This window comes from Anomalospiza imberbis, chromosome 3 (assembly GCF_031753505.1).
Source record: "Anomalospiza imberbis isolate Cuckoo-Finch-1a 21T00152 chromosome 3, ASM3175350v1, whole genome shotgun sequence".
Taxonomy (NCBI): Eukaryota; Metazoa; Chordata; class Aves; order Passeriformes; family Viduidae; genus Anomalospiza; species Anomalospiza imberbis.
The window spans coordinates 43,462,025-43,486,168 of record NC_089683.1 but is presented as its reverse complement, the minus strand read 5'-3'; the positions used below and the strand labels follow the sequence as shown (position 1 = coordinate 43,486,168).

The window sequence follows — 24,144 nt, the reverse complement described above, 5'->3', positions numbered from 1 at the left end:
GCCCTTACCCTGCACCCCTCCCCTAATGCCCTCCTATTGGTCAAAGGTTGTGTCCTCCCTGTGTTCCCTCTACCCTATAAAAGCAGTCTGTTCAAGTCCGTATTTGTCACTTGCTCTGCCCCACTTCGAGATTAAACCTTTGGAGACTCAGACAAGTGTCTTTCCCTTATTCCTTTCCCTTGGTTTCCTCATGCTCTGTGCCTCTTCTGTGCTACCCATGCCGCAGCAATCACCACCACCCGCGACAGTCTTGGCAGAGACTCGGGGGCGGCCACGTGTGTGCCTGCCCTGCGGCCACAAGCGGGACAGCAAGCCGGCCAGCCTCCGTCCCGTGGCCGCTGAGAGCCAGGCGCAAAAAATAATGGCTAATCTTCTTTTCTGGAATTTAACACTTTCCTATCTCAGGGATATTGCATGGGCAAATAACAAACAAGGTTCTTCAACTCCATAATTCCTAATCCTAATCCTAGAGGCAGCTCTTTGTTGATTTTTAAGACATTACAAGATCCAGCACTGAGTATTTCAATTCTTAGACTACTGATATAGTGTAAGTCACTATCATGGGTCACAGGACTGTTTCTTTGGTACAGCAGACAGGAGATGATACCAGAGAGCTTCTGATATGGCACTGAGTTCTTGTGCTCATTCATCTCATCTCTAACACTGCAGACTTTAGCCTTTATCCAGACTGCAACCTAGTCTGTTTAACTTCAACTTGGCCTCTCAGCTGAGAACTAAAGCCTTCCCTCCATTCAGTGTGACAGCAAGTGAGTCTCCTGAACCTCTGAAAAGCTCAGAGCGTTGTGGAAAGGGGTTACTGCTTCTGTCAGAGCAGATATTGGTGTTTACAGAGAAAACCCATCAGTTTTGAAGTTAAGTGGTAAATTCTAGCCCAACAGTTGGCCTATTACTGACAGTAAAAATGATGAATACCTGATTAGTATTGAATTTCATGCCTTTTGAAACTCTTTTTACATTTCTTTTGTAGATCTTTTGGGTTTGCTACATCAAACAGTGACATGAAAGCCTTGTCACATCAGTCAAACTTGCAAAATTCAAAATGGTGAAGTATTTCTCCTCTCCTTTTATCAGATCAGTGGCATTAAACTCTTCATGAGATATCTGCACATGTTGGGCTAATATGATATCCTGATTTTTATTGTGATTTCAACAACATAATCACAACTAATGATTAATGATAATGATTATGAAATCACAACTTAAAAAAAAATCTATTATTTGTACAGAGTATAGCTGAGTCTGATATTTTCAAAAGTTCTTGGCACTAACAAAAGTAATTTCCCATTTATAAGTTACAAATGCTGGACTAAAGAAGGTAATTCAGTGACACTGTACAGAGTGTCAATTGAGTGCCACTGCAATTCCAACACTTTCCCTAGGCTACAGATATTATTACACTGTTTAAGGTATTTTGGGAAAGAGGTTTGGAATAAAAGTAGTCCAGGATGAATAATGTGTATTTTCTACCACTAGGCTCTCAAAGGTTGACAAGGATACAGTCACACAATATGTTGTAGTTACTATGATTTTCATATGTAATCTTTTTGCTGATATGACTATTGATTTCCAGTTCAGAAATGTCTGAGCAAACATATTTTTATTTGCACAGCTGTTAGAGGCACAACAATTTTTTTAGCATATCAATTACTATTCTACTCTAAAAAAATGTAGTTATTTATAAATAGGTTTATTTCCCATTTTTTCTATTTCTTTAAAGAGAAATTTAAATAATAACTAAAGGGTGCAGGTATTCACATGTGACTCTAGTGACTGTTTATCCATGATAAACAGGAAATAGACGAAGTGAGCATTTAATGAACATCTTGAATTCTTTAGTAGTTAGAGACTTTTTTGAGAGACATGGGGCAATAACTCAAAGTGACTGAAACATGAATTAATCTTATTGTTCCTTGACAATAGAATGAAAATATTTTTAGGGCAAGAACCATCTTTTTGTTCTCTGTTAGTACAACATCTAGTGCAATGACAGGTACTCACTTAGGGCTCTGAGGTGCTTTTAAATTATAAATGGTTATCATAATAATCTTCCAATAAATGCAGTAGATTTAATAAACCATTCTCAATGCAAACTCTAATTTAGAGATGTCATTATTGCATGCACTTTGAAAAGTCTATTGAGGGAATGTTGAGTGACTAAGTCTAGGAAAAATCTGAACGTTTAATTAAATTTTATTGGCTTCTCATTCTTGACAGTGATTTCTATGGCAATGCAGTGTCTAAGAAGAGGGTGGCATATCCCTCAAAAGAGACACCACAAAGAATTCTGTGTATCAGTAAAGAGTTCTTTGAGAGAGTTAATCACCACAGCTGTGAGGAATGGAGAGTTCCTTTTCACTGAAATAGGGCCCACTTCTGGGCGTATGGTTGAGACAATCAGGTCTGTAAGCTCACTAATTCTATAATGATTTTCCTACATCATGGACATTAGGTACTGCAATATTAATGAATTTTGATGAGTGCTGGAAAAACCAGTACTGAAAAATGAAAACCTTAACCCTCTGGTAGAAAATTCAATTCCTTGAGAATCAAATAGGGATAGATATACACTATACATAAAAAAAGTGTGAATGCTTATGTGTGTATAAAATGAGGACATATACACAGGAGATACGTATTCTATCATTCATTCTCTCTCATAATCTCCAGTTCTAGAAGTCCTAGAACAAAGGTGAAATTTGAAACTGATTTGCAATTTCTTTTAAAAATTATAATGACTGCTTCAGAGCACAAGCTACCATAGAATCAAGTGGTGGTTTGATTTGAAAAAAACATTTGAAGATCATCTAGTCCAACCCCTCTGCCATGAGCAAGGCCATCTTCCACTAGACCAGGTTGCTCAAAGCCCCATTGAACCTGGCCTTGAACAATCCCAGGAAGGATGCATCCACAGCTGTTCTGGACAACTATACCAGTGTCTCATTACTCTCAACATAAAACATTACTTCCTAATACCCAATCTAAATATTTCTGTTTAAAACCATTGCCCCTTCCTGTCAGTAAAAATCTGATAAAAAGTCCTTCTCTTTCTTTTAAATCTCTTTTAGGTACTGGAAGGCTGCTGTATAGTCTCCTCAGAGCTTTCTTTTCTACAGGCAGAACTGCTGAGCCTTCTCCACTCTGAATATTCCCAACACCCTCAGCCTTTCCTCACAGAAGAGATGCTTAATTATCTTTGGTGACAGTCTCTTAATCATATTTGTCCACCAGGGCCACCAGGTCCTTCTCTGCCAACCTTCTTTCCACCTAATTGAACAAATGCTTCAGTAACACCAGGTCAGATTCTAAGCAGTACAAGACACACCTTGTAATAATATTGCTAGAAGCTCACTGGTGTTGCTGCCAAAACCAAAGTATGTAAAAAGATACAGCTTTCTAAATTTTAGTGATTACTCCATGTTATGAAGAGGATAATACAGTTGAAACAGTAATAATTTAACCTGTGGCCCTGAAACTAATTTAATCTCAAACTGTGTCTGCCCACCAATCCACAGCTGGCAAAAAAAAAAAGACAATGTAGAATTGTGGTATTTAATCACAGACTTGGCTTATAAATATGATGCTCTATTTCAGTTCTTATCTTTTCATTACTCTTGGTTAATACAAACTGTTGTGAGAAATAACTGCTGTTTGTTGTGGCCAGCTGGATGGCTGTGTAACTTTTTCCTGGATGTGGTCTGGTTGTAGAAACTACTTTTGTCCAAAAAAGCTAAATCACTTTCTGTGTGGGGTGAATGTCCACATGGTAAGAATCTGAAGGCTTCTATTTAGTGTGCCAGCACTTACCCACCTCGGTAATCTCAATGGAAGCAATGGCAGCATGTGCAATATTTACTGCACCAAGAAGGGCTTCCATCTGAAAAAGGAGAAACAGGTAGAAAACCTCACTTTGTTCTTTCCTTCAACATGGATAGAAATTCAAGAATCTTGTTTTACTTAGCCAGTGTAGGCAATGTAAACAGGAAAAGTAAGCGAAAAAACCAAGCCAGTGATCAAATATTAGAACATAATTAGCGACCTAATAAGTAGAGTTGAATAGCAATGGCTGAGCAAGGAAAAGGTAATCCTTCACTGCAGGAAAGGATTTACTGGTCCAGAAAACTACTTCAGTAACCTTTTTTCTTCACATTAAAGGAACAACAAATAATTAAATTTCCAATTTTCACTCAGTTGGTTGCCTTCCTCAAGTTTAACATTTTGCTAAAATAGAAGGAAAAAAAAACTAAATAATGATAAAAAATGGAAAAAAGGGAAACACTTTTGGAGATGTGACACATCTTTCAAAACATTGCTTGTAAACAGGGCACAGCACACAGCATAAATGAAGTAACACAGGCAACTCCATCTTTTCCTATTATTTGACCTCTGTTTCGGTACTGATGGTAAATATTGTTAAAAGTAAAGCACACAAATTCCACAGGAGTCACCTCTGAGTAATTTGCCAGCACTATTATGCAAATATTGGTTTCTTCTCATTGCAGTTTGCATTTGTGATATATGCAGGCTGAAGAACATCAGAGCTGAGTCATCTGCTTAAGAGTCGCACACTATAAATGTGATGGATTGTAACATTTTGCAGAGCACAAAATGTAATTGAGTAGAGTCAATTAGGAAAGTAGGAGGGCTTAGTGAAGAAGAGGTGAGCAATCTGTAAACTACTGTGACATCTTTTTTTGGCTAAGTTTTTCAAAACAGCTTAGTAGGCCATCTAGCCTTAAAATTTAAGGGATAATTGGAAGCAGCTACTTTAAAAATTCTGGCCTTTATACTTATGAAAAAATTGAAGGTCTGTTATTGTAGAGGGAGGAATGCAATTTTCAGAACAGTGTAGTCTGTAAACAAACGCATTCCTTAGAAATGTGAGATGCTTTAAATGATATTAGAATTCTATTCTATTCAGAATGTATTGAATGCAGAGTCATTCGTTACAATATTTGAGATAGTGCAAGTTAAAAGCAGTACTTCTTGCCTCGTTAACATGTATTTAGAAAGCAGCTCCTTATAATAAGTTACTTCTCCTTTGTTAGGTCATATTGTCACCGTGCTGTTGCTGGTTTCTTTACTCTCCTGTCCAAAATAATGTGCCAGTTGCTTAAGCAGTCCTAGTTTTCCTCAACATGTTTGTTTTTGCAGGGCTGGGAGCTGGAGTCAATGATCCCTAAGAGTCCCCTCCATCTCAGCATATTCTGTGATTCTGGGAATTAATTGAGGAGGCATGGCTGGGGTCACCAAAAGAAAATGACTGATTGAGCTCTCCAGAACTTTCCTTAAGTATTTCCTTAGCATGTTTCTAATTAGAGAAAAAAGATAACATGTGACAAAATGCTACATTCTTCTTACATTTTAGAGGTATTGCTTCACACCAGCTGATTTTCTAAGTTACAACTTTGAAAGTCACACTGTCTTTTTTTAAAAACACTTCAAATAAACCTTTAATTTTAGCAGATAATTGCAGAAAACCTTAGGAGATCTAGCTGACAAGCTAACAAAAAACAACAAAAGAGCCATAGTGGATAGCAACTACTGATTATAATAACCAGAACTTTAAAATCTTAATGAGGGAGCCCTATGAGAGGTGAATTGAGGAAAGAAAAGCATTCGTTAGGCTGAAATAAAGAGATAATATTATTCTATGCATTAAATACATCCCTTTTGAATTAAAGAAAATATTTAAGATATTAATATGTTACCAGCAGAAAGGAGGTGCCTTATCTTACTTTTTATATATGGAAAGCTTACTTGGTTCTTTGCTACAAAACACGTGAAATAATGTGGAAAATGGCATCTTAATACCTCACTTCAGAAAACTGCTAAAGTTATAATAATTTTAAGGCTAGAAGTAGTCTGCACCAATAACATTACACACATATACTCATCTTGATAACTGGAAAAAGCAATCCCCAATTCTGAGTACAGTCAGTCCTGGCACAACAGAATTTTTAATACTCTTCAGAAAATATTATGTGCAAACTGAAAATCATAGTGCCTGTATAAGAGAAAAGCAGTTCAGAACAAAAAGCCTTGCTGTACTTATCAATAATAATATCTTTATTGAAAAATTCCTATGCCCACTCTGATTATGTCTTAAAAGATTAGGTATATTGTTAAATAAGATTATATCTGAGAATAATAATCAGCCTATGCATAAGAATTATTAGGGTGTGAAATTTTATGTTTGTGAATAAAATTTCACTATATTCTCAGTTGCTCTAGATATTTCATAAATATCTATCAGAGGAGAATTAGGTCAGGTTTTTTTTCCTCATATATTTCAGCATCTAGCTCTTGATAATTTTAATTCTTGAATGGTAAAACCTCACTCTGCATTATTATTATTATTATAATTGTTGCCACTGTTACTACAATTGTTACTAATAATATTTCTCACTGAGTATTTATTATTTTTGTTACTGTGTATAGATATATAATTTTTATGTATTTATATATATATATATATACATATACATACATATATATATATATAACTTGTCACCCACTCTATTAAAATAATTTTAGATAAAATTCTTTTACATAGTGACAGAGTACAAAACCCAAGTATTTAAAGATAGCTATTTTATAAGATTTTCAAAATTTCATCACAGAACGCTTGGAATTCCTTGCAGGCTGTTTTACAATTGCCATCACAATCAACCTGAAAAAAAAGGACTCTGTAAATGAAAATGACTTGCTGCCAAATCTATATCATGTGTCCCTGACTGTTTTTACAAATCTGTGCTAAAATACAGTAGGTGAATTTTCTCTGACTTTTCTGGGTGTAGGTGGAAATCTAAACAGATCAAATGGCCAAAAATTATCAATCTTTGTACAGGGTGAACTTGCATTGCAATTAATTGAAGTTTGTTCTATACATAGGCTGGAGGATTTAATCTCCTGTATTAAATATTCATTAATATAAGTATATATTTTTCCTTAACATTTCTCATTAATGTGAGAGAAGAGGAGAAGACATAATGTAAAACTCCAGCTTCGGATTGGAGTCAAAGTAGTAGATAAAAAGCTAGACACTGGATTTCTATGTAAGTCAGTATTTGAACAAAATAAATAGAAAATTATGTCTCAGACAAGATCTTGAAGTGGAAATACATAGTGGACTTGTATGGTAGTTCTGCAGTGACATGTGACTTTACACATGTGTAAGAAGACACAGTTGCTCAAAATTACCTCAGAACATTAGAAAACACAGTCCTCTACCATCTTCTTTTCTTATATTTTCTTGCTGTAATAATATGATTTGCTGTAGTCTTATTTCAGACTAAATCACTGCTTGTGCACCAGTTCCCATAGTCCTTTTGCTTTGTGAGATACATCACTCTAGTTTGTCAAAGAATACATTTCCATTACTCCTTGTAGCCCCCACTACTGCAAGGCCAAAGGAAATGCTGATGAGAAATTATTGTTGGGTGGGTGCTCAGCTGGATTTGTTCCTGGCAAATTTTGTTCTGCATTTTTTTGCTAATGACTTGGATAGTGGAAAGGATGGCGCAGTAACTGTTATGTCTGACATCAAAATGGGAGGATTACCACCACATTCAAGGGCTGGTTCAGATTTCATTTACCCCTTGACAAAAGATGAGTAGAAAGCTACACTTAATCAAGGCTAAATCAAATACACAAATGGGGAAGGACTGCCTAAGCCAATATCACAAACTCTGTACAAGTCAGTGTCATGGACTCAGAGTGTTACCTTTGTCTCAGACCTTCACTGCTTGTTGAATAAAGCCCATGTCTCTCAAGCTGCAATGATTATTCTGTCTGCACAATTGCTTCGTGTAGCTGAAAGAAACTTGGAGAGAATCCCAAAGTTACATCTGATACATCCCAGATCTCTGATACATCCCAATGTATCAGAGTGGTATTAAGGTGAGCAGATGTGATGATCTTTTTGTGTTTTTCATCGCATCCTAACTGTACTTTTCATTTGAATGAGCTTACTAATAGTTGGTCTGCAATTTTTTTTTTTTTAGTACTAAACCTAGGATAAATGCAGATGAATATTGACTATCTCTACTGCAGTGTATCCAGTGTATCCTATAGTTTTTCTAGACACTAAAGTCTACTCTTGTGCATTTAAGATCCCTTATGCCAGTGTAGCTCCAACTGGAATAAGAATGAGTGCCTAATCTGTCCCAAAACATGACCTGGAACTGCATGGGAAGATAAGATAATATGGGAACAGATTCTTCCTGTGACCATGCCAGGGATCTGCCATAGCTGTGTCTTGGTACTGGTAATTGTGTTCAAATGTTCAGCAGTACTCCTGAATCTTGCTTCATTTAGAGGAGGACACTACTCCTAATGAGTGCAGGTTCTCATCCCACAAGGGGTGGGAAATGTAAGTAGGGTTTACTAAAGTACTCACAGAAGATTGCCGGGCCCTAGTGGTTTTGGGAATCAGAAAACTGCGGACTACTCTGAGATAAGAGACTGGCAATGCAAATTGCCAAGTGAGAGGAATAAACTATTCTTTTTAAGATACTAGTCAGATCCTACAGAAAACCATCCTAAAAATGAAATGGATACAAGAATGGACATCACCTTGGACTTGTTACAGAAAAATTTAAATTGCTATTGAAAAGTCAGTAAACCCAGGTAATTTATATATATATATATATAAAAGTAAAAATATTTTCTAAGAGAAAATAAATTGTAAGGTCTCAGAAATAATGTTTTTACCACTGTTTGGTTAATGGGCTTAAAGTAAGATGTGAGCAAAATGCATCAGAGTCCAAGAGAGAGCCCAAAGACAGCAAAGGGATTTAAAAGATATGATCTATGAGGAAAGCTTGAAACAAGAGTATTTGTTCAGTCTAGGAAAGAGGAGGCTGGAACATGAAATTATATTCCTGTGTTTAAGGGCTGTTATAAAAAGATAGTGAAAATTGTTCTCTGTCTGCTGAGCAAGGACAAGGTGGAATTAACTCCATTTGGATAAAGGATTCTTTAAATTGAGTACTGGGAAACAATTGCTGTTAGGATACACTCAGTCCATTTAGAGAGTGCTTTCTTACTCACTGGCTTTAAGGATTATAAGCAAACAGTTCTCTCAGTCTTCAATGGATTTGGCCTCATTTAATGTTGCTGATTTTTGTCTTGGCCTCCCTTCTGGACAGTTGTATGTCTACAACTCGATGGTAAAAATCTCACATCTGTTCCCATTCAGAAGTACGAGAATAGGAATAGAGGGCTTCTTCCTCTCCCCCACCCTTGTGTTGCTGTATGAGAAATCCTTGTGGAATTAGTGGCTTGCATGTCATAAAGGACATTTATTCCCTGCAAATTTCAACAGATTGATAGGAGCCCTACTGCAATCATAGCACAGTCTGTGTAGCAAGAGCAGTGCCTGAATCCCCTGATAAATTAAGCTGAATTGCAGTTTAGACATAGAGAGTAATACCGGCACTTTGCTGCTGCTGATTCAAAAAGCATAAAACTTTTTGCAGCCTGATATTGCACAAGGTAAATTTCAGTCTAAAATACTTTCCAGAAAGGCTCTGTTGCTTGAGGTTTAATTGGATACCAGGGTCTGTAAGTGTAGAGGATGGTGTGTGCTACTTTGAATCAGCTAAAGAGAGTCAGGCTTTCAGTTGTCTCACTGTGACCAATAAGATCCATAATTTATTTTCAATTATGTCATGCTGCTGAGTTTTGTATCTTCAGGTTATCAATATGAACAGCCAAATATTATTTTGTTTAATAAGAACTTTGTTCAAATTTTCTTTTGTGGATGCGTGGAAGGGGACAACAGTCAGTACTAGGTTTTCAGACAAAATAGGGCTTTATTCGTTGAGGCATTACTTTCATAGGAAGAATTGTTATGCCAAACTTTTGCAGAACTTCAGCAAAAGTTGCTGGTATTTTTAGTACTGTAACAAAATAGCAAACCCGGATTTTCAACAGCTTCTGGCCAAAGATGCTACATTCTTTATAATTAGACTGTCATTCTGGCTAACAAGTTTCTCTTTCCAGACCTTTAGGACTTGAAAGGATGGAAAATGGCATTGCTTTGACCTTATCAAACCATGGGTGATCTCTGCAACAGGTTGCTGCACTGATCATCTGCACTAGTTTGTGCTTGGAAAGGCTGCAGAAAAAGAGAATCTCTGGAGTAAAAGCTTCTCTCTTTGCTGTCTTTCTTTGTTATTGTTGTTGTTTTTGTTCAGACGGACTTCCACTTTGATAGCAGGTTAATTGGGTGAGGTACTGTTCATTCTGAGATAACTTGCTGCCTCAGCTGCATTATCAAGCCACTGTTTTGAGTGATCGTTTTCTGCTGTTCAAAGTGCTCTCTTAACAAGCGCTATCCTTTCATACACATCCTTAGTTTAAAGGTTTGGAGGAAACTCAAAAGGCTGACATTCTTCATAAAGCACAGCAAATCTGGGCTATCCATAGGAAAGCACGGCATATCAATTACAGAAAATGTTAAAAGAGAAAAATTGAAACTACAGAGCTGTAAATATTAGAGAAGATCACTGATCTCATCTACTGTTTTGGGGTTTTAATGAGTCAGTACATAATGTATGCTGAAATGTCTAATTCAACATTGTCTCATCAAGTTGTGGGAAGCTGTCCAGATGACATCATCAAAACACAGCAGTCCTTATCTGGCCTGAAGGTTAAATTCTTCAATCACCTAAAATAATTTGTGCCCTTGGACATGTTGTGAACCTTTAAGGTAAAAGTTACTGGATGTAGCTTTGTCATCTCCAGTGGTCAGCTCCTACTGGAATGGATGGTTGGAGGAAAAGGACTCTTCTATGGATCATTCTTCTCCTATGCCTTTTTGAACAGTGTAATTTCTGTTCAACCTCAGCTTAAAGCAACATTTCCTCATGGGCAGACCTGCTTCCTTGGTCTTATTATGATCCAGTAACTTACAAAACTGGTAAACTTATAAACTGGTCCCTCAGGCTCTTGAATTAATACATCAGATAATAAACAATCTGACTAACTTTTTCCTTGGTCCCAGTTATAATACAATTTTGCACAAATCTGGAATTAAAGGTATTGAAACCAAGTTAATTTGTGTCTCATAAAGTATTATTAATATGGTCATCTAAGCATTGCCGGCCTTGCAAGAATCTGTTATTCAAAAGGTCCTAATACTCCCCTCCATTATCTGTGAAGTCCAACCATTTTTCACAAAACTAGTTTTTATCCATCTGCCAGCTCCTGATGTTCCTTTTGGCACTATCTGTAACCCTCATCAGATTCTTAGATTCATCTCTGACATGTCTAGCAATTTATCATGTCATGTGCATAGTTTTCCATGTCCTGTTCATCCAGCTTCACCTCAGGGTAGGACAAGGCCAACTGCCTAGTCTTTTTTCTGCCAGACTAATACTAATGTGGACATAGTGAGTATTTTACAAGTCCTGTGCAATCAATATGACACTTTTTTTTCCCCCCAATGGTAATTGTGGATAAAATGAATGGGAAAAGAAGGAAAATAAGGGAAAAGAAGAGGCATATATATGTGTGTGTGTGTGTGTGTGTGTGTGTTTTCAAGAGAAAGATGTTGGTAAACATTACCATATTTTACAGAGTTAAGCATAAAAGGAGAGAAAAAAGAAAAAAAAGTGAGGTCTTGGAATGTAACAGAACAGAACTAATATCTAACAATGTTCTCATTTGTAAAACATTGTTAAACACTTTTCTGTATATCACGGGACTTTAAATTCTACTTATTTCTGTATGCTAGACTCAGTATTGGAACACTGAATTGACTGGGGTTTTCAGTTAGAAAACATTTTGCTCTGTATTAAAACTTTTATGAAATGTACCATAGGAACTCCCTGACCATACTAATTTAGCCTGTCTCTCCAGAGAAGCCTACTTCCAGCACAAGGTAGAGCAATGACACGACACAGGTGGGTTGATCCCAGCAGGAGTATGCAGTATAGATGCTAATATACATCTGGAGTTCCAAATGGTTTAAATAGCTGTTTTTTTTATCATACCAGAACTCTTTCAAGCTACAAGTAATATTCATACAGGTAAACATAAGCATGTTTATTTCAGGGAGAATACTCAGGTATGGGGTGAAATCTTGGTCATCTTGTGGTATCAAAAATGAGTATGATAAGGTCTCTTAAAGAATCATTGGCATAGTAATCTGCAAAACTAGGTTTAATATAAAAGCAACAGCATGAAAAATTTCTCAGATTGTAGTGCAGCCTGGGGTGGGGAGGTGGGAAACACCACCACCAGAGCTTGATGTCCACTACCAGTTTAGTGGAAAGTGGAATCAAATATGTCCTTTGAAAACTCAGCTGTATCTATTTCATTATTAACCTCTCTTAAAATGTTTTTCTGAATATAGGATACCTGAATAAAAGAGCAAGTCTTAGAATACACAGTGATAATATTTGCTATTAACAAACCATTTATATTGCTAAAATATTTGCATTCTCAGTTTGAAAACACATTATGATATTACAATATAAAAATACTCTAACTGCTTAATGATGTTCTACTCAGTCACAGAAATCATGTCATAACTCTCCATTGTCCCTGAACACAGCTCATTAAGTTCTAGAAATACTGTCTGAAAAATTTAAGTCATCCAAGTCTCTATCCACTTGCCATAAAACTCTGTTTCCAACCATCTTGCCATGGGCACCATGGGCAGGGACACCTTGTACTGACTCCATACAAACTGGTTACTCAGAGCTCCATCCAAGCTGGCCAGGAACACCTCCAGGTATGGGGCACCCACAGCTGCTCTGGGCAACCTGTGCCAGTGCCTCATCTCCCTCAAAGTCAATAATTTCTTCCTAATGTCAATTCTGAATCTACCCTCTTTCATTATAAAGGCATTCCTCCTTTTTTAACTGCTATTTTAGTAATTTTTGAAATTTGTAATGCCCATTGTGCTCTTTCTTTAGCACTTTTTAGTATGACTTTTGGGATTTTTGTAGTAGCAGGTTTTATTTTTAAGGTATTTGTGATTGTTTAGTGGCCTAGTTAGGTGTTTTGGGAATAAATCTAAACTTTTCCCTAATCATATTACAGGAAGACTTGATTAAGTGATCTAAGTGACCTTTTCCCATTTCTCTGTCTTAAATGGGGGATTTTGTTGCCAATCGATTTTTTTAGTAGAGAGTATTCCCTTTTCTTTGCTATTTTCTTTGGGTACTGAAAATGAATAAATGCAAGATGTGATGATTAAGTCTATATCGTCATAAAAGAGAATGCATTTATGAAGTTCAAGAGCTCAAAAGAGTGCATCTTATCTGCCTATGCATGTAATGTCTGTGTGCCTTCTGGTCTAATGTGAACAATGTAATTTCTACTGCTTCTTCATTGATGACTTCAAATGTAAGGATTTATTGTTTTGAGGAGCAGCAGGAATACTTGAAAATAGCTAATTTTATAATCATAAATCTTAAATAATATAATAATAGTTGAAAATAATATTCTACCCCTTAAAGGATAAGTGAATCTGTTTATAAAAATAGACACTTGTTCAAAGGAAGGGATTTTTCTAATTTTAACTGAGTAAAACTGAATTATGCAGCTGAAATATTTTGTTACATAAATGGCATAATGTATGCACAGCACAGAAGGAAATTATAATCTTGTAAATAAAGTTGTTTGCCATTGTGATATAACTTTGTAATAATTTTTCCTACCAGAAGATTTTAAGAATTAACAAGTAGATTAGGGGAATCCACATAGACAAAGTTCCTATTAGAAATAGAAAACAAACCAGAAGTTTGTGCATAAAGTTTTTTCCCTCTCTTCTTTTAACTTCAATTCACTCTTAATTTACTGGGCAGAGATAGAAAATAGCCTTACCTATCTGGTCATGCAGGCACTCACACAAACATCCATCTAAAGTCAACGGAAGCAATCTAAAAGTTCAGTAGCATTTCTCTTGAAGCACAAGCTGTTTTGCTGTGCTTCCTATTTTTTGTCAAACTGATTAAAGAAAGACTTGCTTTCTGATGATTGGCAGTATAAATAATGAAAGGTATAATTTTGTATCAGTTTTTTATTGTTTGAAAAGCTTGGTATTAACCAAGAAACAGATTCCCCAGCATAGTAAGTAAACTTCAGTGTTATGAATCACATAAGAACATGTGAAGGGACAGAGACAAATAATTTCCCCCTCCTTTCATCATCTTGTGAGTACAGAAAGCCTTTTGGTAGAGGGAGGGAATCTATTCTGCAGATTGGGGTGAGAGGCGTAGGAGGAGGATACTTGTTCATCGCCCAGTAACTAAGGTGTTGTAGCAGCTGGATGTAGTTCCCTTGTTTATATTCTCCAGTGACTTTCCAATGTACATTTGATTCATTAAAACTGGGTTCAGAGAAGATCTTAGTCTTCAAGTTTACTTTAGGGACACCTTGCAATGAAACATCATTATATACACAAATGCATAAGGACAATGATTTGGTTACGATAACACGGAAAGTTACTGTGTTTTTATGTTTTAAAGCTTGAGAACTCCCAAATTAACTGAGGGAAAAGTAGAATGTTTTATGGTACTTGCTTGTTATTCCTTATGCAAAGAATCCTTCAGCTCGGTATTTGCTCACATTCTTTTGCTCATGATATAAGGGATAACACATGCCATTTGCCCACCAACAGATATTTTTCAGGTCAAAAGCTTTTTCCTGTTAACCACATTCCTATTTCTTTCCAAGTCACCGCACCTCATAACATATAGGCACCATTCATATCCATGAGAATTTCAGAGATAAAAAGCTAATGTGAAAGAAAAGGAGGGATGCTCTTCCACAGACAAGGCAGCTTTACTTGCATTTGGAACCTAGAAACAACTGAAATTGTGCATTTGCAAAGAGAAATTTGGCAAGATAATGCTTGTACACAAATTCATATACCTCTGCAGGAACTTCAGGCTTATTTGAAATAGTAAGTTCGAGAGAAGCTGGTGGGAAAAGAGGTTTTCTGAATCTGTGAGGACTCACCCCAGAGTGCTCCTCTTTACCTGTTGTGAGGGAGATGTTGCTGTGCAAGTGGCTGTTTTACACACCAAAATAACAAATCTGTTATTTCACTCTAAAATAACAGATCAAACAGAGAACTGCAGAGGTCCGATAGACTTTCATGCCTGGCTTCGTACCCTGCCAGTGTAGATGATGTTTTAGTTGGTAGAGGGGCTCCAAAAGAGGGTCCAAAAATATTTTCACCTCAAGAGAAAGCTGTTGAATAAATTCTTGATCATGACCCTTTGGCTGATGTCAAACATGTGGCAGAAAAGTTAGGTTAGGACGTTACATTAAATTTCTAATGATTTGGACAACATAATCCTTGGGGTAAAGATCAGTATGAATTCTAACTAATGAACTGCTATTCCTCACTGTGCAGGATGCATAACTTTAATAAAATTTAATTTCTAACATTTTATGCTCTGCTTCTTCCAGTTTTTCCTCTCCTTTTCCCACAATTAGTAAATTTTTTTTGAAAGGAATACATTATGTTCTTTAAAAATGCATTTATTAAAAATGTCTACTGTCCTATTTGAGTAAGCTGATGTGCTGTGGCATTTTAGAGCAATCCATAAAAAAAAACAAAGGACAAACAAGGTCAACAGAAAACATCACACATTATGAAAAAATAATCATTATTTCTTTAGTCTCTTGTCTATCTATTATACCAAACTTTGTATGACCCAGTGAATTTGTAATATTTCACAGTGTTAGAACTTTTGTAAAAAGAAACTGTGTATGCAGTTTGATCCTTTTCCAGGTTTTGATGATAACTCATATAAAATAGCTGCAGAAGTATAAATTGGAAAGAGTTCATTGGATTCATGGATCTAGCTGGTTTACTTGGGGTGACTAAGGAAAATTAGTAAAACAAAAAAGGTTTACTGAAGTGTCATAGCTGTTCTACCCTTTCCAGCTCGCTCAGAATCTATTTTCATTGGAAAATTTCTCATGTGATGGAGCTCATGCTGTTTGGCTATGCTTAACTATTTCTAAGAACACACAGTTGTTCCAGGACCAGATGTCTTGGCCTTGTCTGTGAACTGTCAGAATGAAAGACTTTTATGTGGCTCCAGTGACCTAAGGGAGAAGCTGAGGAATTAGAGACACTGGGTCTATGTGGAGCTGACTGTCACAACATCTTCTGCTGCTTTTGCCATCACTGTGAGCTCCTGCCATGCACTTGCACAGGTTCTGCAAATTTCCAGAGCAACAAGAAGAATGAAGATTAATGCACCTGAGATGAATGCAGCAGAAGTGGGCTCAGGTGCCGGCGAGTGGGGCAAGTAAGGACTAAGACATGCCTCAAAGAAGTGGTGATGATAACAGTGATGATGATGATGGTGGCAAAATACACATGCTTGAATTAATAAAGACAGGAGAGGCAGAATGAGGTGAAGTTGGAGGACAAAACCCACCTAACTCAATTTCTGCTGCAGGCAGGCAGCTGCAGCAGAGCACTGTATTTGTGATTGCGGGCTGCTTAGATGAAACACTGCTTATCTTTCTGAGGTCTTGAAAAATTAGTTACATATATTAAACTTATATGAAGTTCCCCACAACTACCCTCTTCCCCTGGGCAGCAAGGAGTCTCTAAGTTACTTCTCAGAGCTGTGCCAGGAAATACTTTAAAATGTTGGAAAATATGACAGATAATTCTTTAAAACCTTTCTGCTTATTTAACTCCTGGTTCACTCACCTTAGCTACAGAACAAAGATTGTAATTTTAAATTTTTTTTATCTAGAACACACAGAAAAGATGTTTTAATTATATTGATTAGTATGAATTGATTTCGGGCTTCAGTCAAAAGCTGGTGTTTTTTTTTTTTTTTTTTTTTTAATTACTTGCTTTTATTACGACAAAAGGCTCTGTAAACCCCCTCCCTAAATTATCCAACTATCATATGATGAGAGAACTAACATTTATGCAAACTATTTTATCAAGAAAAGAAATAAGTCGAAGTACAATAAACAGCAAAAAACTTCCTCGGGGTCAGATTAATTTTTTGTTTTACAGTTCCCCATGTTTGGAATATTATATTTAGGTTTTTCTGGATATAATGTTTTGCTAGTATAAAGTTTTAAAATAAGTTTGGGAAGTGCAGGATTCTTGTGTGAAACAGAAGCTTGCTAATCATTAATTAGCACTGCTAAAGTTAGAAAGTGCTAAAGCTCCTGTCAGAATCAGACTCGTTGCCAGCTCTTGTGGTTTTAATGCAATAAGTGCCTTTCCTTGAAGGCTTGACATAAGTTCAGTGATTACACTAGAATTTCAACTTCCATTAAAAAAATTAAATTTAGATGTCTTGTTAAGCAAAGAAGCTTGAAAATATGAGTTATATATAACCTAGTATGAAATGAAAACAGCTCATGATCACAACATTGTTATGCAAAATGATCTATGATCTCTTTATTTCCGAATATTAGAGAGGCAAAAATTCTCTGTTGGGGAAGGAAAGTTTTTGTTTGGTGTGACAGGACTTCAGAGTGTTCTTTTTGTGCCAAATTTGATTTCTGATTGACGGTTTTGCTGCCACAGTCATTATCATCTCTTAGTCTTATGCGATGACACAGAACAATGCAGAGTCCCCAGGCAGTGCAAAAGAGAGCTGCTTTATTGCAAAAGACCAGGCCTTTTCAAGCAGTTTGCTGGTTATCAGTTTACACAGTTTTAAGGCGCAACAAGCCCAAGCCCACCAGCACGACGTGGACACGTGGCAGTCACGCACACGTCTCTCATGTCTCTCTACCCCCATTACAGCCGAGTTCCTCTCCCACAGTCCTCTTCTACTTAGCTGAAGTAGCAGGCATGAGCCATGATTTTACAAAGGTAACAAGGCCCTTATTTTACAAGGCTTTAGCTATATGCAACAGGTTTAGCTCACTGTTAACTACAAATATCAGATAGCAGTCTGTATTTTTCAGGTACAGAACTTGTTTCCACTGGGAACTTGCCAGACAGTGTATTGACTAATACTGTTATTGACAGTCAATTGTAGTTCATAATGTGAATACATGGGATGTACATATCTTCCTTTTCTTTTTTCCACTGCAATCAGTGGAAAAAAAATTGTATTCATCAGATGATTTTTTCAATCCATTAAAATGTGCAAAAAAAAAAAAAAGAAAAAAAAAAAGGCATTAGAGGGGAGAATGTCAGAGAACTTGGGAAACTTGCAAACACCAGCAGGGAGATATCATCTCTTTTTTTTCCCATCACTGGTCTCCTTCAGAGAGCCATTGTGAAACTGGAGTCCCCCACAGCATTCTGCATAACAATGTTGTGAAGCTGATTCCTCTCTATTTGCTGTGAATTTTATCAATATTCTTATACCAAGAATAGCAGGCTCTTGTGCTCATTTCTACTTGTGAAAACAAGGGTGAGCCTTTGTTGACTTAATTTCCTTTGTGTAGCACTTCACAAATGAGATGTGCCACAAAGCTGTAGTGTTTCTAGAGTGGGTCTCTGCTCAAAGTCTGTCCTAACCCTTCTCTACATTCAAATTAACACAGTGGAAATTGTACATACTCTGTCTGGAAATGTACTGTCTATCTATTCAAAGCCTCCTTCACCCCTGCAACAATGAGTGTGAGTGTCATAATATAGTGCTTGGGAAAGTTAAAGAATTTCTTCCTTATCTGATCAGCTATATATAATTTGGGTGACCAGACCCATCACTGTCCCTCAAGGGCCTGTTGTATGGCTTATGTTTTCATGTTTAACAGGAGTCATCTATGTACTGTATTCTAGCAGGAACCATCATATGATGCAGGATGTGTATTTTCAAATGAGTGGAGGCTGAAATACTGAGTTTCTTCACTCAGAAGCATTTCTGTTAGGAAAGACTAAAGAAATTGTTTTTCATTGAAATCAATTTAGTGCCAAAAAGCCCAAAAAGATATTTCCCTGGATGCTTAAGTGGAATAGGTATGCCATATTAAGTATGATTTAAATATATTTGTCTGGATGTATTGGAATAAAGTAATATATCAATACAGAAATATATCAATGCAAAAGCAATAATGTAAAACTCCTGAGCAGAGTTATGGTTTCATATTTTAGTGCAGAGCTATTGTTTTGTTAGTGATTATTTTTTATTATCAATATACCTACATGCTCTGCTCATGGACAGGGAAATGACTATGCAGGCATAAACAGAAGGATTCTTGTTCTCCAAAGACTTTTATGGTGTAATTGTAAGTCAGCTCTGTGCACTCAGCATTCTCAGTCAGGGAAGCTGAGAGACACCCCTGCCATATTGCTCCAGTGGAAAGGTGATCTCCTCTAGGAACAGTGGTGGAAAAATCCTGTTTTGATAAACTATATCTACACTATTTTACATACAGTGCTGATCCTTACTAGCTGGATCTCATTTCTGTTTGCTTCTGAAGACTGCTGAGGTATGAAGGCAACCACTTAGGTGGGCTGGTCACAGCGAGTGCTGGGCAATTGTCAATTCAGGCAGGGATGATTTAGGAAGTGGGAAGCTGGGGTGTCTCAGTGGAGGCTCATCAGCAATAATCAATCTTTGATAGTGGTAGTCCTGAGTTAGTGGTCACTGCAGTGATTTTGAAGACTCTTGTTCAAATAGTTATGTTATCACAAGAGAAAAATTTTATGCAGTCCAAAGGCAAGTTATTCAGGTGTTTTGGTAAAGATTTAAATGTATGTGTATGTTGGTAGCTTGAATAATTTACCTTTAAATTTTCCATAACTGAAAAGAACCAGAATTAGCCATGACACTGAGTAAATGTGATGGACTTTTGTGCTTGATGAGCAGAATGTGTGGGAGGGTAGACTTCAAACATTTTTCTTTTTTTTTTATTGGCTCCAAAACACTGCAAAAGTGTGTGTTTAACTTTTAAAAATATTATTTGCCATCCATATTAGATAAAACATTATTTCATGCAGCATTAAATGATAGTTTTTTTCTTTCAGGCTCTGTGATCCTAACAGGTCTTAATTTTTTTTTTTGTGCCTCAGTTAGCCCATCTTCTTAAGCTGATAAAATGTAGAGAGAAAAGTGGATAAAACAATACAATTTACTGTAGCTGGGAACCTTCTCAGCTACAGTACCAGTAGCTGTCTCCAAAATGTGTTTGTTTCACTCAGCTTGATCAAGGTATAAATCAGAGAGGAGAATTCTTCCCACTGAACATTTTAAAGACAGATAGAGATGCAGATGGGGTCAGGAAAACATGAGACTGAATCTAAATGTGAAATGAAATATAGATAAAAGTGTCTTGCCTCAGACAGTTTTAATATTAATACCAACATCTCTTGGATGAAAAAGACCAATATTTTGTGGTTGTGACATTTTCCATAGGTACAAAACAAGCAGGTTTCCTAGGGATATTTCTGAACTTGATGGAAAAAAACAATCTATTTTGTAAATGGTGGTAGGATTTTAGATTCAGTCCAGAATGATACATTAAGTTCCATTACCTACCTACATTTTGGGTTTTGTAAATAAAGAAGGAACAACTTTTAATGGATTTGAAAGTAGATATACAGCACTCTAGTCTGCAATAATTATTGAGTAAACTTCCTTGTTTTTGTTGCTTATGTAAAAAATCTTCAGAATGAAACATTCTATACAGATGGAGACTATGAATTATCTCTTTGCCCTAGATAGCAAACACACAATTTCTAATGGAATTGGATAGCATTAATAATATATAAATTTTCCACCATCTGGTAAAAAAGTCTTGTGGGAAACTTTTTTAACAGAAAACAAAGTCTGATTTGTAAAACCTGACTGAAGATCAGATGTTCTGGGTGTTTGATCTTAAAATGAACAGTAGATGGCTTCAGAGAGTGTTCCCCCCAGTGATGGCTAGCTCCAGATAAAGACAGAGGGCACAGTCACAGACCGTACAGAATGGCCCAAAGAGTTTGTGTGGAAAAGTCAGATTTTCTTTTTTTTTCAATACACTGTTAATTAAAAAAAAAAAAAAAATCAAAATGTACTACCAGATTTCCAGATCTAGTAACATTTAAAACACAGCTGTACTGGATTACACTGCTGAGCCTAGTGTCTTCCATGAGAGAGAATCTTGTACGACAAGGGTAGAAAAGAGGTTTCTGAAGAGGGTGAGTGTTTATTGAAGCTTACCTTCATAAGCCTTTTCAGCTCCCTCTGATTTGTTGTATCCACAGTCTTGTGATAATATCATCTGATGAACCATTCTGCAAATCTGCCTTTGATGCTGGTTTCCAGCTATATATGCTATAATGTAATATAGCAACGAACTCATAGTTCAGATACACACTTCACAGTAATTTTTAATCACTCAGTTTTATGAGAATCGTGACATCATAAGCTGTGTGTCATATCTCAGTCATGATGACATAGAACCTGTGACTGTTTCTGATCCTGAAGTTTTGAGTAGCTTTCTTAGTGTTTCTCAATTGTTCAGTGGCTTTGTTCTTTCTTGTCACTTTCTCTGTGCTTTTCCAGTTCTTCTATCCCTTTTTTGAGATAGTGTGATGAATAGGTTTGCACAATGGCACAGTGGCACTTTACAGTTTTTTTCTTTGCTCTTGTTTAAGGTAGAAAACCACAAGTGTTGTATTGTCTGCTTCCTTAAAGCAGTTTAAGCAGTTAAACCTCACAGCACAGCCCCAGTAAGCTGAATTATGTTAAAGATAATTAGACCTTAAATAAAATATTTTTAGATGTGAAGACATACCTTGTCCCATAACTCCAATTTAGTATTTGGAGAGGCAGGCACCTTTTAATTTTGTTTCTAATGAAAATGTCTAAATTGCCTCACACTATTTTAATAATTTCAATGTTGGGCCACAGTATTTTGTTCCATGTAAAGAATCAGAAGTTGCTTTTTTTCCCCCTCAACTACATGTATACATTTGTGTATGTTTACATAAGTATATGAGAAAGGTTTTGTCTTCCTCACAAGTAAAAAATATATGTAAATGCTGCTTTAGAAAAATATAGAGCTCCAAATAAACTGTTTTTAATATGTTAGTACATTTACTACATTTTCTTCATAAAATTCTAGTTACATAGTCTTGTGGCCTGTCCTTACCAATTTCTTTCAAACCTTGAGATGTTCAAAATCAGAACATACTCATCTCTACCATTTCAAACAAGTACCATTCTTTGTTACACTACATTTATAAAATGCTGCAGTAGCCATTCTTACTGTTGGAATATAGAGAATTGGAGACCAGCTTTTCTCATGGTCCAGAGTGTTATAAAATAAAATAAGCACTTTTTTTACCAACTGGCTGATATCTTGCTGTTCTATGTATGCTTTTCTTTTCCTGCTTAGCTATTGTTCTTCAGTTAATTATCTCTAATAAGGAATAATTTTCTTTTCTTGTCTGTGACTTCCTATATAAAATTACAGAGTTCACTAATATATAAAGAAGTTAGAATTATTCAAATAGTTTTGAATTATAAATTAACTTCCTTCTTTGAAGGAAGAAAAAGTATGAAATCTGGCGGCCTTTTGTCCTACTCCCTTTTCCTCCCCTCATATACATTTTTGTATGTACATGTATACACTCACATGAGTTTCTTTATCTAGCTTCAGAGGCCAATAAATTCTCTCACCTAGAAATTTATGTAAGAGAATTCTGGGGAATTAGTTACATCAGCTAGATAGAATGAGCATGTTTATAAATACTATGTCTCCTTTCTGCAAAGATGAAAAAAATATACACATGCATGGCATTAACTCTGTGCACCATTTTAATTTTTGAGGAGAACCCTGGTACTGACATGCACTGACCATCAAATGAGTGCTGTCAGGGATCTGCAGGTTTGCTGAATCAGAGCAACACATTGCCTGTCTAATGCCTCCCTAGCTCCTCTGATGATGGATATCAACAACAAGGAAGATGCCTGGTTGTGTTGCTAATTTGTTATTTTATTTATAGGTCTTTTGTGTGTGTGTCACTTTTATGTATGATGTATTTCCATTGTTGATGTATCTTCCTTCTGTTCTCAATGGTGTTCCTGTGTTCCCAGTAGATTCATATGTTTGTGGCAATGAAAGAGAGAGAAGTGACGACTGTCCTCCTAGGACACAGCTCATAAATTATCCCTTACAACCAAAGCACCAGACAAAACAGTTTTTTCAAGTGGTCACAGATGAGCTAAGTCCAAAGGAATTTGCTTTTTCAGATGCTTATTAATGCATCTGTTTACTGATCTAGGGCATGCAAACTGCAAAAAGGTCACCATTTGCAGGTGGAAATTCATTTGTCAAAGCCCCCTGGAGACCAGCTTGACTCTGATCACAGTGGATGCTAGGTAAAACCCAAGGTCTTAACCAGATGGCTTCAAATGTTTTTTCTGGTTAAAGTGTTACATTGAGTGCAAAATTTGTCTCTAGCATGGAGAAAGAACAAAATAAAAGATGAGAGAGAAATGGAGGCAGAAAGTAGAGCAATTAATATTACCAGCTGTGACTAAAGCTGCTACGAATATGGTGAGCTCAGAATATTTAGTATATTTATTCCAAAAGATGTTTTAAATAACTGTAATTATATAATTAAATGACTTCCCGTATAAAATTTTATCACATAGAATTAAAGATGACTATATTCTGCACAGCAAAATGAAGGCAATACTAAGAGGGGAACAAAACTTGGGATATTCTTTCTGTAAAAATTTTGAAGGATGAAAAAAATGAAAAAAAGCCTGAAAATAAAAAAAATATACCAAAAAGTCTCTCTCCTGGAGGCTATTTTCTTTTGTACGTGTAGGAAGAAAAAGCTGTAAGAGCTGGAACTTGGAAGTGGGACAAGTTAGTCTCTTGTGCTGCTGAATTCCAAGACCCTTCATTTCTGGCAATCTGAAAATATACCAGAGTCACCATATTAAGTAAACAGCAGGAGATCAGAGTGTCTGACAGGACACTGGTTGGATTCTAATACATATCCTTTGCAGTTCTTATGAAAGTATTCTTATGAAAAAATATATATAAACTTTCCCTCCTCCTCCTTTTTATAAGGAGTTGATACTTGCAAAGCAGGAAAGGAAAGAATGTGGATTAAAAAAAAATAGCTAAGAGCTAAGCATAAAGCATCTGCATTTGCCTAATGTCACTAAGCATACTTCACCAGCTAGGCTCTCCTTTCTCCATCCTTTTGCT

The 24,144-nt window shown here is 36.3% G+C and overlaps 1 long non-coding RNA gene across 2 annotated transcripts; it reads left to right on the top strand.

The window, feature by feature from the left end:
* The first annotated feature begins 9,250 nt into the window (after positions 1 to 9,250).
* LOC137469890 (uncharacterized) lies at positions 9,251 to 23,855 on the top strand. Of its 2 annotated transcripts, XR_010996758.1 has the most exons (3): positions 9,261 to 9,516; positions 10,027 to 10,735; positions 23,756 to 23,855. It is a non-coding gene; the product is annotated as an uncharacterized lncRNA (long non-coding RNA). The 2 variants fall into 2 exon arrangements; XR_010996759.1 differs by lacking the exon at positions 23,756 to 23,855 and having other exon boundaries at positions 9,251 to 9,516; positions 10,027 to 11,015.
* The last annotated feature ends 289 nt before the right edge of the window (positions 23,856 to 24,144 follow it).